The sequence below is a fragment of the Sinocyclocheilus anshuiensis genome, unplaced genomic scaffold, assembly GCF_001515605.1.
Source record: "Sinocyclocheilus anshuiensis isolate Anshui unplaced genomic scaffold, SAMN03320099.WGS_v1.1 scaffold1027, whole genome shotgun sequence".
NCBI classification, from domain to species: domain Eukaryota; kingdom Metazoa; phylum Chordata; class Actinopteri; order Cypriniformes; family Cyprinidae; genus Sinocyclocheilus; species Sinocyclocheilus anshuiensis.
Genome location: NW_015547697.1, coordinates 489,154 through 504,362, shown reverse-complemented (window position 1 = coordinate 504,362; position 15,209 = coordinate 489,154).

The window sequence follows — 15,209 nt, the reverse complement described above, 5'->3', positions numbered from 1 at the left end:
ATATTTCTAGCTTAAAGTCATTAGAAACAAATGTGGATCTATTCATTATTATACTGTCACTGTATTTATTATTTATATTTCATTATTATTTATTTATTTTCTGTCACCAGTGTTGGGCAAGTTTCTCTGAAAATGTAATTAAATTACGGATTACTCCTTTTAAAAGTAATCACGTTACTGTTCTGATTACATTATTTCAAAAGTAATTAGTTACATTACTAGTTACGTTACTATTTTCTGTGACTACATCCATGAAATTTACACGAAACTCCTGAAAAATATGTGTTATTAAAGCATCAACATTCATTCATTATTTTTAACTAAAGAAAGCATAGGCTGCTGCATACATGGTTTGGATGGCAGAATGCCAGCAAAGAGCGCTGCTTTTATAATCTCTAAAAAGATGACATCAGTTCATCGCAATCTCACAAATCTCTGTTATAACACAATGAATATATGCATAATGAATCTGTCATAATGTCTACGATTCGTGTGTTATAATGAGAGGATTCGTGAGCACGCACATTTCAGCACTGCACTCCTGACTGGCCATTGTGTTCCAGAAATCAACATTGCTCAACGCAGTGTTATAGCCTAAATAGAAACTCTGCCTACGCTTGCGCCTGTTAATAGTTTTTTTAAATTTTATATTAGTTCTTGTTGCTTTTGTGCAATAGATGAATAACAATTCATTTGTTTTAGATATTTATATTTTGTGGGAGTCCTGTGAATCCTTTTATTCTCCCGCATCCCACACACACGAGTGTCTACCCACCCACACCCACACCAGCACTCGCTCATCTTGTCCCATGCCACACTGTTACGTCGGGTCATGCGGGAGTGCAGGTCTCTAATCCACTGGCACTGGACTCGACAGTGCGTGTGCTACATCCTTTTTACAATGTAGATTATAAAACATTGCTTTCTCTCAGCAATGTAACACGGCAATGTATAGAGACCTCGCCTTGTAACTATACTCTAAATACTATTTTGAAAATTATAACAGGTTAAATTACTCAGTTACTAAAAAAGTAATCAAATTACAGTAACGCGTTACTAAGTAATGCATTACTCCCCAACACTGTCTGTCACACATCAAGAGTTACCAAAATGTACTGGTAATAACATAAAAAACTATATAAAAAAATCACAGTCCTATGCTTGATGAGGTAAACAAAAAGTACATTCACAGTCAGTGCTGGGTAGAAACTGCTTACTTGTAATCTGGATTACGTAATCAGATTCCAAAAATTATGTACTTGTAATCAGAGTATATTACATTTTAAAATGCTCATAATCAGATTACAGTTAAATTTGTATTGATTACATGATTACATATTAATCACACAAAGGCAGTAAACTATTTAAATTATTATTTAATAATTTATTGACTCTGTTTATTGATTCTCGTTTCATTTTTTCCCCCTTAAATTTCTACTGTGTCATACCATAGCTTTGACTATATTCACAAATGTAGTATACATAAATTTGCAAACCATGCTTCTGAATTTGAAGGAAAATATAATATTTATTTATTTATAATATAAATTTTTTTATTAAAATAAAATACTAACTTTAATATTTCACATAAATTAACAACACATTTGCATTTTTACAGTTCACTAATGTTGGTTAATGGTCACATTGACATGCAGGTGAAATCTATTTTTTGTGTACAATTATTTTTATTTTATTTTTATCTTTTTAATTTTATCTTTATTTATACAGTATGGCCTCAAGTGCCTTATTACATTCATAATACATTTATTAACGGTGCAAATTATTATTTAAACCTTATTTTATAAAGCAAGTTCTTTCAGTGGCATCCTACCAGTAGAAGATATAGTCCCTGACATAACAGAATTTTGTTATGGAACAAAAATTATGATGCGCTACAGTACGTGTGCAGTGATACAGAGAACAGGTGTTTTAAGTCATAGATCTTAATATATTGAGGCAGGTAGAATGACTGGAATGCTATATTGACCAATCAGAAGCCAGGACTGGAACTATTTATAGACTATTACTAGACTAGAACCATCTGGCCTATTGAACCCATTTTAATCTTTATAGAACCCTTTTGACTCTTTTAAAACAATTTTCATCTTATACGATATATTATTATTGTTTACGACTCAGTCATTCTGTAGCTGGCATGTGTAAGCACGTGCATCTTCTCCTCTCTCTCTTCCTCTTTCTGTTGTGCTGTCTTGCTGTTTGGCCCATTGAGTTTAAAAGATGTTTATTATTTTGGGCTTTCATGCTGCACAGTCATATCGATCATCATTTCACTGCCTGGGTGATGCTTATCATCACAGTACGGCATTCATCAGAGATTCAAAGCATAACAGAGACATGTGATCATTTCATTACTGGCACACTCTTCTTTTCTTGTTCCTGGAGTCAGAGACAGAAATATACTTGAAGAATGCAGTCTGCTTACTTAGAATTGCAAAACGATTAGACCAAATCCAGAACAGACTGAGCCGGACAGAATCTGCAGCAGAAGTTCAGAGTGTTCTGTGTGGTTCTGCTTCAGAGCGCTCAGACGTCAGTCTCTCACCCCTCAGGGCTGGAGTTTGTTCCTCAGACTAGCCGTCTCTTCCTGCCCCATCAGCACAAAGCAAAGCTGCTGCTGGCACCGGAGGTCACTGGAGACCCCATCAGGGAGGACCCTAATGTCTTGCTGAGATATGCTGACTGGGACAAAGCCGACACGGTGCAGCAATATAACTATGGTTAGATGAATGCACAGAATCACAGTGGCTCATTGTGCCTGAGTAAAATTAAGGAATATGGTGTTCTAAAATTATCTTGTAAGTTGTACAATAAAAGTTTGTGCATATGAGTGTGTGTTTGGATCTCTTTAGTTCTCTGTTAGTGTTCAGTAGAAGATGCTTATTGTAGGTGTGTGTGTGTATGGGATGTATACGTTGTCACAAGAGCTAAATTTAAGTAATTATAACATTTTTGAAGCAATTACACAAATGTTAATTTTGCTTTGCAATGGTTTTATATTTTGGCTTTTAGTTCGAAATCATACTAAATTAGAATATTTAGTATAATTACAATCATGTGAGGAAAAGAAGTGAGCTTAATTTTATTGAATGTGGACTCGTAGTGTACTTCAAATCTTAAAAGTTAACTTTTTTAAAAACTGTAAGCTAGTTGCATTTATATTAATAAAATTAAAAAGCTAGTGTACTTAAAAAGAGTAGCCCTACATTTTCATGAATGCTTCTTAACATAAATAAATAAATAGGTCCCACTTTATATTAAGTGTCCTTAACTGCTATGTACTTACATTTAAATTCATTTAAATTAATTTGATTCAATGCACTTATTGTGTACATACATGTTTTTACAGTGTACTTATATTTAAAAAAAAAATACCTGCATGTAATTACATCTGTAATTATTTCTGTAATTACATTTATAATTACACTGTTGAACCATCCCTTACACCTTAACCCACCCTTAAACCTACCCAGACCACCAAACCTGTCCCTAACCGTACCCCTATCCCACCTCAATAGCAGCAAAAGTGTTTTGCAATACAATATGAACACAATGACTACATTGTACTTATTTTTTTTTCATGTAATTACATAGTATAAGGCCACTTAATATAAAGTGGGACCAAAGGAACACATCTATTTTGATGAGTTGACTAACAATATAGTATAATATGCAAAGCAATAACATAACATGTAATGTACTTGATTATAATGTTAACTGTAATGTGTTATTCAATATTGCACTGAAGGTTAATATATTTTAAATGTACTAAATTACAACATCATTAAAATGTTTAATTACAAAAATATTTAAATACACGACACAAGTTTCTATAGACTTCACATTAAAGTATATTTTAGTTAATCATAAATGCTCGTCAGCAGTACATTATAACTATATTTCAAATATAAATATAAACTAAAACACATTTTCATTTAATTCAATTTTCATTTAATTCAAAACAAGTGTCTGAACAATACATTATCACTATTTCCATACACATTAATACTGTATCTTACATTTATTATTTCCACAATCTTCTATATTCTCTTTAAAAAATGCTTACTTATTTTTCACATCGTAAAGTTGTATCATCATATTTTTGTAGTAGTTGATGTGAGGACATGTCAAATTGTCACATTTATTGAATTATAGTTTAATTCATGAATTTACTATTTTTTATTTTTTTTTGGTCAGGGCATTAGATTGACATTTTTATATGCGTCATCTTGTGTTTGGGGTTTTGCGTTTCATAATTGTTTTACTATGAACATTTTTGTGGGAAACCTATAATTTTATGTAATTTTGATGTCGTAAAATTGGATAAATTCCATTGTGGCAGCTTACTTTATACTATGTGGCAACATGCCTGATACATGTGTTCAGTGAGCTGTGTCTTTTTTCCCGAGCAATATCAGACTATCAAGACTGTAAGGTATGTGCCTGTCCAGAAATTAATTTTCATGAATAAAACTACATTGATACAGTGCATATTCACTGGAGTAAAATATGAGACAGCTAGCTCCAGTTTTCAATGTATCTTAAGAAGGTTTGAAGCTGTGCATGTTGTTGTTGTGCATGAGCATGAGACGTATGTGTGTGCGTGTGTGTGTGTCCTGACCAGCCGGTGCCTGTGCTCTGGCTCGGGTCACAGCAGAGGTATTAGTGTGTGTGTGTGTGTACCAGCAGCACTGCTCCGCTCCGCTCCGGCTGGGGTCACAGCAGAGGTTGTTTGGAAGGTTTGATTTGTCAGTAGATAAATGATAGCCCCACATCTGGGAGAGTTTGGCAAATAAATAACACGCGATGGCTCATACATCATCGGCTTCCCTCCAATCTGCCAACAGAGGGAGGGGGAGAATAAATTCTTATTATAACCTTGGGGAAGCACAACACATATTGTGGAGTGAGGCGGCCGTGAATTCCAGGGGAGAATGCTGTTCTTTGTCAAGTGCAGCACGTAATAAAAACCAGACGATAGTCGCGTCCTTAAGTCAGGCTGTGTGCTTGATGTACAGCAGAGGCCGTTTGTATTGTGACAGACGTGCTGTCACTGGAGCGTGTTGAACCGCTTCCTCTTAACACACGGGAAAGATTCCTCCCACCTCACCCAAATGTGTCCACAAAACACGGATTCACTCCTGGGAAGCAATTGGACAGAAATGATCCAACAGAACTGAAAAGATGTGCTTATTTATAACTGTTTGCTTTCAGTTGCCATGCCATTGTATTACTGCAGGACAAAGATATTCAATTAGGATGTCACACACCATGCTATTACAATTAATTACAATAGTAATAACAATCATGGAATACTGTAATTACACATTAATTATGGGAGACCGGAGACAATAGTAATGTTTTTCTCATTTTCCGTCATAACTCACAGACTGCTTTCAATCTGTCATCTTTTAGAAAAAGGTATGTGTGAACAGTAATACAGAAGAAAGAGTAACAGTACTTAGATATCTGTAATATTTTACAGCTTGATTATAATTTGATTTGTGAATGTTAAATAACTAAATTTATAACATGGGAATATTGTATCAAAGTTTAAGAGCAAAAAAAAAGAACAAAAATTGTTACAGACAAAAATTCAAACATAGAAACAAAATTATGCTAACTTTTCAATAAGATATTAACAGTGAAAAACACTACATAATTATACTGACCAACCCTTATGCTTTTGTAGCACTTAAAAAAATCCACTACATCTAAATCAAGTGCACAATGAAAGCAATAATTTGTATTGCTTTAATAATTATTAATATAAAAAAAAAAACATTTTTTTTACACTGAATGAATTTCTTTTAGCTGTCTGGAATACTTTGAGTCTAAAGTGTTTTATGAAGCTACAAGAATACTTTTTGTGCGCGAATGCATCGTGGTACTCTTGTGAACGCGTGTTGAAGACTGATACGGAAGAGAAGAAATTGTTGAATAAAGTTGTTATTTTTGTTTTCTATGCACACAAAAAGTATTCTCGTAGCTGTATAAAATTACGGTTGAACCACTGAAGTCACATGGACTATTTTAACAATGCCCTTAACTTTCTGGGCCTTGAACGTGTCAGTTGCGTTGCGAGTCTTAACTTTGATAAAGAATATCTCTTTGGTTTTGAGACTTTAGTCTTTGCAACTTCAGGGATCTTATCTATGCACAATCAGCTTGTAACACTCCAAAGAGAAAGGAAAACTTGAAATCGCATCATATGACCCCTTTAATATGTGTTGCAAAGATGAATGAAGGTCTTACAGGTTGGGAATGCCATGGGGGTGATTAATAATTAATGACAGAATTGTCATTTTTTGGTGAGCTAAACACCTCTTCTCATAACCCATTTAGTTTGAGGTATCATCACAAATTGTGGTAAAACAAACACTGCTAATGACTTAATTTCCTCTAACTATTGCAAAAGTGTGATTTTTGATTATTAATGTATATTCTGATGTGGATTAACACTACATAACAGACTGCTGTGTTTTGCTGATCCTAATAGGACACTTTATTCATTATATTAGAGCAGTTGAGATGTATCTGGCTCTCCTGAAGCTGCTCTTAAATTTTCCAGGCTTTCCGGTCCGTGACAGACTGTCAAGAGCAACCTGGACTGTGGTGTGAGACAGCAAGCAAGAGAACAGACCTTTTACAGGAGCTTATTTCTGGTGAAATCTGTCTAAATGAACCAACATCTAGCCTATTAGAACCATAGGACCTCCATTATTCCCAAAATCTGACATCATACACAATTTAACAGTCATATAAACACATAATCAAGTATAAAAACTTGGACTGCTCATCCATTTATACTGACCCTCATGTTGTTCCAAACCCATGTGACTTTCTTTCTTCCGTGGGACACCAAAGTTGGAATTATGAAGAATATTCACATAGTTTTCTTACAATATAATTTTGCAACGGCATGAAAGCGACTGGATTATTCATTTCTTTTAGGGCTGTCAATCATTTACAATTTTTTATCTGATTAATCACATCCTTTTTCTGTGATTAATCGCGATTAATCGCACACTTCATGAAATTAAGCATAGACCATTTATCTTGTTTTAAATGTTTATTTTGTCATAATTTGCTATATCCAGCAAAGTAAACCAAAAGATTGAAGGGTGATTCTCAAAAATCTATATTTTCTGCAAGCTTTTTTCAAGATAAATTTAGATGACTTTCCAAAAAAGGACACTTAGAAACTCCAAAAGGACACCAAAGAACCAAATGATATAATGAGCCCATATAAGCACATGGGTTAGAATAGAAATTGTGCTTCAGTAATTTTGTGTTAATTGCGTTAAATTATTTGAACGCGTTAAGGATTGTAAAATGAATCGCATGCGTTAACGCGCTAACGATGACAGCCCTACTTTATTTACTTTTTTTTTTCAGTAGCTTTATACCATTTTACTAGAAACAATAATTGTTAAATAGTAATTTAATCATGTAGTTGCTTGAAGCAGTAAACATTATATACTGATACATGCAATACTTTATTAGTCTTTTAGAGCAAACATTAGAGTCTTTATGTGAATTCATGTGTTTACACTCTCTACATGTGGAATACCTGGGAAATAAATGCTGTAAACTCATGTTCCAAAGCATTCCACATAAAAAAAGAGATAGGGTTTCCTTTGGTCTAACTCATAAAGTCTATCACATGTACACTCTGTCTAACTGCTCAACTAAGAGATGCAAGTGAAATCTAATAAATTTTTCCATTCGCACATCACAGCCTGAGCGTATGTAACAAGCAGCCAATTATAAAGCAGTGAAATGTGATGTGCTGTTCTCACCAGGCTCTGGCTTTAATCAAGAATCATTTAATTAAGCAGCTAACACACTTAAGTCAATACTGCTGAGCAGAAGAACGGCAAGACGAGAAGGAAGAAAAATCGTATAATTGCATAATTGTAGATAGTATTTCTAAAAATGTCTGCTAAATATGTTGACTGTCAAATAAACTGACTTCAAGAGATAAAAAGTCTAATCATGTAGGAGTTCAGCGCTCAGGCAATTGTTATAATTGTTTTTTTTTTCATGGATTTTATAGTAACCCATTTATATAAATAGTAAAACTAATTTAAAAAGTAAACATTTCACAATCAGACATTGGTAATGAGCAACATCTAATTTAAAATAAATGGTGCTCAAGCAGCCTGAATCTTATTTAGGGAACCAACAAAAACAACGAGGAACACTTTCTCCTGGGAAAGAGATGTAAAACAGTGTTTTTCTCCAGGTATCACACGTTTGAGAGGATGGCTGAAGGTGTTTGTGTGCTACAGAAAAGCACACAATCTTTAACACTGCAACAGCACAATTCTGAGGTGTGAAATTTTCTTGACAGTTACCTGGTCTATATTGTTATCTGATCCTTTGGGCAATGAAGTGACATAATTGGGATTGACTTGTTACACCTGCTGCACTCAAGATGGTTAAGCAAGTTCATGAATAAAAAACATCTGTTCTGATAGGTGTAAAACAGAAATAAAACTATACAATTGCAAGTGGAAATTCACTGACCCCTTAAGGATCAAATATTTCTTTAGCTTTCAAGTTAAATCGTTTAACCCTGATGTTGTGTTTAGATTGATTTTACTGCCTTTATGGTCGGAATCTCAAAGACCTTAGGTTATGTGTAAAAATAAATATGCATAGTAAATTTAAATTGAACCTCTTATTTTCACATCAAATCATTTTAATATGCTTCACTGATCCCATCTGATCACATTATTGAAACTTTAACACTGATATGCTCTATTACAAATGCTAGAAACATAAGTAAAATACTATAACACAAAGCTAATAAATAGAATACTGGCAAGGGTTTACATATAATGCATAAATGGGTCTCTAAGAATCTGAAACAGAAGTAATTTAAGATTTATCATGGTGGACCTCTGATTGTTATCAAGTTAAAATGTGGTTTATAATCAGCTTTCATAAGATTAAAGCATCTGTATGTAGTTTAGTTTAAATAATATGATTTGTACAGAAGCTGAAATAACTGGACCCTACACTCTAAAAAATGCTGGGTTGTTTCAACCCAACTTTGGGTCAAATATGGACTAACCCAACTTTTGGGTTAAAAATGTAATGTAAAAATTTAACCCAACAGTTGGGTTAGTCCATATTTGACCCAAAGTTGGGTTGAAACAACCCAGCATTTGTTAGAGTGTAATGACACTAGAAGTCTTGTACATTCAAATTACCGTACAAATGGCCACACATGCTCTTGCCTTAAAAATAAGTTGGATAGGCTAATCTTCAACATACTTGCAATTCACATTAGCTTGGATTGATATATATATTCGCATACACACAATAATGCTGTTTATGGCACTATTCATTAATTTCAATGGCATCAGCAAGCAGTGATTGACTGCTGCACACAGAACTTTCTTTCTTTCTTTCTTTCTTTCTTTTTTGAGATATTAAAGGGACAGCTCACTCTGTCATACTCGTATTATTTTACTTTGCATTTGTAGTACTGTGAATATTATGGAAGCCCGCTTCTGCCACTGAATAAAAAAAATAAAAAGGTAATTGCGATATTTATCTCACAATTCTGAAGTTTCTCAGAATTGTGATATATAAACTCACAATTGCAAGTCAGAATAGTTGGATTAAAATCAATTGCAAGAAAGAAAGTCAAAATTGCAAGATATAAACTCGCAATTCTGACTTTTTTTCTCACAAATGTGTTTCTATCTCACAATTCTGACTTTTTTCTTGCAATTCTGACTTTTTTCTCGTAAATGTGAGTTCATATCTTGCAAGTTTTTTTTGTCTTGCAATTCTGACTTTTTTCTTAGAATGACGAGTTTAAAACTTGAAAAATGTTGAGTTTTTTCTTGCAATTGCGAGTTTATATCACGCAATACAGACTTTAACTTGCAATTGTGAGTTTGTATCAAACAATTATGAGAAAAAAAGTCTGACAATTGCGAGATATAAACTCGCAATTCTGAGAATTTTTCTCAAAATTGTTAATTGATATAACTGAGATTATATAAACTCTCAATTGCGAGTATGTATCATGCAATTCAAAGATAAAACACAATTACCTTTTATTTCTTTTTTTGATTCAGTGGCGGAAACAGGCTTCCATATGATGTTCCTCAGTTGTATGCTACTTTGAATAAAAGCATATGCGAAATAATTAAATGCAATATTGATTTTTTTTTTCTTTATGAAACTGGTCCCCATCCACTGTCATTGGAAGAGAGCAGCTCAGACATTCAGTTAAACATCTTTTGCACTCCACAGAAGAAACTCATACAGGTGTGGAACGACATGAGGGTGAGTAAATGATGACAGAATGATCTTTCTTGGGTGATCTATCCCTTTATCTGTCAGACCCCAAATAATATAACAAAAGGATTGAAGTCAGTGAGACAGAATATGTCTCAAACTGACTAATTTGCTTTTATAGTTTGTAACAAATTGCAAGAGCTCAAAAATTGCTCATAACTAGCAGATTTCTGAATCCTAAATAGAAACACAATCAGTTTTTGCTCATGTTATAAATTTACCTCGCTATTGAAACTGTCAATTAGCAAATGCTCAGATCAAGAAACAATCACTCAGGAAACTATTACACCTTTCACCGCTAAAACTGTCCCTTGGCAATGAGGGACTCTGACTTATAAATTTGCACCTGTAACCTGAAGACATGTAGCCATAGTGTCTGAAAAATTACCTTGATTGTGCACAGCGCCATGGAAATTTATCTTTGCAATGGTTTTATTGCATGGTTACCTTAGGCAATTAAATCAATAAATCTTAACTGCCAAGGAGGTGGCTCAGTGCCAGGAAGAAATGAAAAGCTCATATTAAGTAAATAAAAGTCCTTTTGACACATAATTTGGAGCATTATTTAATGGGAGGAACCCATGGCTAAAAATATTAAATAATGGTGTATTTTATTAGGCACATTATTATATTAAAGGTGTATTATCTTATGGCTTCCCCGCACACGAAGAGGCTAATAAATTAATAAGACATGTCTGAGCATGCAAATTTTCCCAGTGATGAATAAATAAGAGGGCATTATATTCAAGCAGAATGCTGTTATGAGGCCCAGTAACCACAGTCTAATTTAAATGAAAATATGTCATGTATATATGTTCTCTAGAATTTAGTTTATGAGAGAAATACATGCAATAAATTCAAATGTTCTCCTCCTACATTTGGTGAACACCAACAAAGCCATCTATTTTTCAGTTCACTGCGTCTGTCCTGGGAAACATATTTCTATTTACTGGGGTGGTTTAAGGTTAATGTGGTCATATCCAATAGTATTTCATGTCTCATACAGTACAATATGACAAATAAAAAAGTGTTAAATTTCACCATTTAAAATTAATTTCCATGCAATTCATCTCCCATTACGAGTCATGCATTCCTTCCACTTACAATGATGCTTTGGTAACGCATGTCTCGTTTATTCAGAAGATGAGGAGGTTTCTGTGACATTTATGACCATTTAAGAGATGGAAAACTCAAATTCAGTCATATTAGGTCAGAAATTATTTGAAACGCTTTTTTTTTTTTTTTTTTAATTTGGCTCATACCATTTTTATTCATCATTTTTATACAGACATTAAACATTTAAAAACAACATAACTACATCTCAGTTTTGTTCATTGCGTTTGACAGTTTTATTATAAAATAAACATACAATAGCCAAAAAAAAAAAAAAGAATAATAAAAAATCGCTGGACTTGTGCAACACATCGGAAATACAAAGCTAACCAGGCAGGAAGGTTTTTGATACATAACGCATTTTAAAATGAATTCGTACAACTATACAATGTATAAATTCAAAGCACTGCAGGTTACCTGCTGTGTACAAAAAAACAAAACAAAACAAAAACCTAAATTCTACAGCATGCCAGAACATTGAAATTTTCTGTCATTGCAAGTAATGTGTACAACTTTGCCAACAGCCAGTACCTTCGTAAGATAAAGGCCCTTTACTTGAAGTAGAAATCCTGCTCCTTCTTGGCGTCAAACCAACATACTTTTAGGCAATAGGTAGCATTGAGGCATTTCTATAAAGCGCAAGTTTCACAGAACTGCTTTCCGATAGGTTTAAATATGTCTACAACATATAACAATACTGACGCCTTTGAAATCGAGTATTAATTAAACGCAACTTTGATTATGACAGTTACTTGGTAGAAAGAGTCATGCTGCATTAAAACTCGTAAGAAACTTGTTTTTCTTTGCCATTAAGTTTTTTTTTTCTCCACATAAATCAGTTTGCATATTTTATCAAAATGAAACCTTGAAACTTTCCTTAAATAACAGTATGATGGCTGCATTTCTGAAACCACTAGGAAAGGAAATGCTATCATTTCCCATAAGGCTCAATCGAGATTAACTGCTCTTTGGGACATTGCTCCAATTTCAGTTTTAGATTTTGCCAGTAGTGACCCAGACCAGCTCTGGCATATTCATCTTTCTATGCCACCAATACACTCAAATACATTGCCTTTCATTTGGTTACTTCAATGGCTTCTAACAATCCACCCTAAGTAAGTATTGCCTTGTTGTGTAAATACCTTTCTTCTGTGAGAAACCCATTGTAGTGTTACCCATTTGTACACCCTGATTCAATAAGATTCTCCAGTTGGCGATTTAACTGAAAATGTAGAACATAGCAGAAAGGCAGACTCAAATGATATGGAAGCAATGAGAGATGTTGCATATCTTGATGGATTCAAAGCTGTGGATGGGTTTCAGGATCAAATGCAACACCTTGATGTAATTACAATCTCAAGAAGACAAATCATGGTGCACAACCTTATACTGTACAGAGAAAGACAAACGGACAGAACAAGACTGTAAATAACTGTTCTTTGATTCTCTACAGTTTACATTAGTATAACAAGGCATTTGCAACAAGGTATTTAAAAAAGAAACCTCTGATGAAGTTAGAAACTGACTTTGTAATGCGTTCGTTTAAATACAATGACATTTTTATGGTCCATAGGCAATAAATGGAATCAGTAAACTTGTGTTATAGCAAAATATTTATACGTTCGAATCAGAGAAGTGCTCAAGTTGAATACAAATCAAGGCTTTTTGATGTATTTTGTTTATAAGCGCCACCGTCAGTCCTTTAAACGTACCATGGTACATGCCACCTGTTAATCAGCGTGGGAATTGGAAGATCTTTAATTGACGACATGATGTGGTATTTTACGGTAACGAAGAGCTATTTACATGTTTAATTTGCAGAGCAAATAGAAAGCCTCCAGCTGAGCCTGCTTTAATTGGAGATTGTTCTTCCTGATAGGCTTTTTCATCGATGTAGAGCTCATTCAGAGGCACAAAGAATCAAAGCGATCTCATGCTACCTCAGAAAAACGCAGGGTAATTGCCAATACGTTGTCATTATTTAAAAAGTAAACACTTTCAAGCTTTGTTAAAGCAGAGGTCTGAATGGTTCGGCAGCAAATGTAAATGCTAAATGATGAAATCAAACAGCATAGTTGTGTTTGTGGGCCTTTTTAACTGATATAGTCAATACGTTTCTCAGATAGTTTCAAATGTTTGTTTCAAATTAGTATAATACAGTGAGGTCCTAAAATAAATTAAATATTACCAAGGTCAATATAAGCAACATCATATATATTCAATTCCTTGCAAAAGGATATTGTGTGTATTATGTGTCAGATGATTTTTGTGGCACTTTTATGGACATCCTTGCTGATTTAGGCTCTATACCATACATTTGGCCAATTAATGTGATTTCTGATCGCAATAAAACTGTATGTATAGATATTCAGACCATTATTCATCATGCAATTTTCTAAACACCACAACATTTTCATTATAGTATAGAATACATGATGACAATAAATATTGATTTGCTCTGGTTTAGTCAGGATTTGTTCAATGCCCCTATTTAAAACATAAATAAAATAAATAAATAAATAAAGAGATATTTGTATAATTATAATTTAATACTCAAATAAGAAGTGCATTATATCTCTGTAAACTGTCATATCGGTAATGTTTCCACCTACTATTAATCAAACTGAAAAGAAATATAAACTCCTCGAAACATCTGTGGAATTTTCTCATTATTACATTGTAATAACTAATTTGTAACAATGTAATAAATCAAAAAGACCATTTTTCTAAACCAAGCCTGAACAGGTACTAGCAGAGTATTGGACCAAATTTATTTCCCCACTTGCTTTATTCTCAATTCAGGAAGAGCATATAAAGCGAGCAAAAAGCTCCAGAAAGAATACAACTGTTGTTTTCATTGCAAGACAAACTGGGGGCATTATAGGTGCATCTAATAGGCAGAGCAGGTTGTTTACTTCACTGCTAGAGTGAGTCAGAGCTGCTGGTTTCTGATGAACTGCCAGAAGGCCACAGATTTCTTTGCCAGACTGGCATAACTCAAACAAGCACAGCAACAGATGCGACAGAAACCCCACACATTTTAGAAACCCACTCTATACAAGTAAGAAAACAGCTGGTAATATTGTTCATGGGAAGGAGAATTTCACTATTTGCATATTGATACTTTTGCCTCGCATCAAAGGAAGTCCATGAAGTAAATAAAGGCTTCCAACAAAAACGTACTTTTGCTCCGTAATTAATTTTGTTGTAAGATGTTTTGTATACTTTATCCTGATGTATTGCTCTTGGTGTCCTACAGTGAGTATTGCACTTTAAACCATTATTGCCCAGAAAACATCCGCGAAGGAGGTAATGAGCAATGTATATGATGTAATGTACTGTATATTAAGCTGTACAATATGTAAAAGAATTCAAATGCACTTAGACGTCATTCACTTGTAAGTCATTTTCTATCATCATCAGAGCAGAAAATGAAAATCTGAAATGTACTTGAACATTAATCAAAAAACAGGTATCACAACCGCCACTTTTACAAAGAAAATAAATAAATAATCATGTTATGAAAACAGAAAAATTGGATATACCAATATGGTATGGAAAATCATTCAGATCCATTGTCATCCTTAAATATAGACTCTAATAAATTTCCATTGGATACACAGGCACTTTTGAATAATCTTAGTGAAATGTCTATTTCACCCATACATCCCGTCTCTCGCTCACATTCTGACATTCACGTGATAGACCGACAGATATATGAAGATTTACAACACAATGAACACACCCTGCCAATG